The following is a 1,341-nucleotide window of genomic DNA, read 5'->3' on the forward strand; positions in this document are numbered from 1 at the left end:
CTTCCGGGGTAAGTAAGACAGGAAGTGAGCTCTGCACCAATCAATGCTGAGGAGACAGTAGGCTGGATTTTAGGTCAGGCGGAATAAAGTCAGTGGCGAACCCGCTCCCACCTAGCCTGCAGATCTGTCCCACATTAATTGTTCTGAGGGAGGAAGTCTGCTTGAGGGAGGAAGTCCCGCCTCATTGAGCTACCAGCCAATCATCGTTCTGGCAGCTCTTAATGCCGGCAGCACCACCTGGAGCGCTGGCCACTGCTGGGACTGCAGTCTAACCGAGGACATGGAGCCAACAGTTTGGCTTGCCTTGGTGGGGGTAATTGGTCAGCCCATGGCGAGGCAAGGGTGGTTGTTTGGGGGGAAGGGGGGAGGCATCTTGGGTCCTGGGAGTGCTTGAGGAAGTGGGGTTGGCCCTCAATTGGACACCCCGTGCTTGTTTGTCAGGGCCCACCCCACGGGGTGCTGAGAGACTGCCAGCTTTCACTGGACCGTCTTTCCCGGCTCCAGGATACCTGCTTGCCACAGGTGGAGACGGGTGAAGGCCTTTAAGTGGCTGTTAATTGGCAACTTAAGGGCCTTGATTGACCTGGGACGGGCAGCCCGTTTTTCACCCCCCACCCCCACCCTACGTAAACTGGGGCAGAGACGGGAGCGGGTTGGGAAGGCCTTCCGGAGCCACCCTCTGCCACCATCTGGCTTGCTGAGGTGGCGTAAAATTCCGGCCATTGAGTTCGCATCATTGTCACCTAACAGAACTGCAGCCCCTTATTTATAGATTGGCACAAAGTAAATAAACTAAAGTCTAAAACAAAGGAAATTTAAATAAATAATAATGTTATCATCAATGTCAATTACAACTACCTAGGTCGAGTGTTGCCTTTTCTAAAGAAGCCATGAGGAGGGCGCTGGGTTTGTACTGATGTTTGCAAACGGACAAAAGTGCATCCCACTTTTTTAGAGGGGCACAACTATTAAAAACGAGACTATAAAGCAAAGGAAACTTTAGTTTTGGTCACCTCACCATAGGAAAGGTTGATTAACTTTGGGTGGGTGCAGCACAGATACACCAGAATGATATCATGGCTTAAAGGGTTAAATTATGAGGACATGACTCTATTCCTTTGAGTATGCAACAGAGAATGTTTGACATGAAATTAAAATGTACATTGTAAATAAAACATGTAAAGGCAAGTGTAGTGAGGCACCTCATGTGCTATATTGAAAGAAACTGATCTGTATGGCACTTCATGTAAGGTCAAATTTGAACTGTTATGTATTTTTACAAATTTTATGAATAAAGTATATTTTTGGAAAACAAATCCCTAGAGTTTAGAGGGTTGCAGG

This window comes from Heterodontus francisci, chromosome 4, assembly GCF_036365525.1.
Source record: "Heterodontus francisci isolate sHetFra1 chromosome 4, sHetFra1.hap1, whole genome shotgun sequence".
In the NCBI taxonomy this organism is placed as follows: Eukaryota; Metazoa; Chordata; class Chondrichthyes; order Heterodontiformes; family Heterodontidae; genus Heterodontus; species Heterodontus francisci.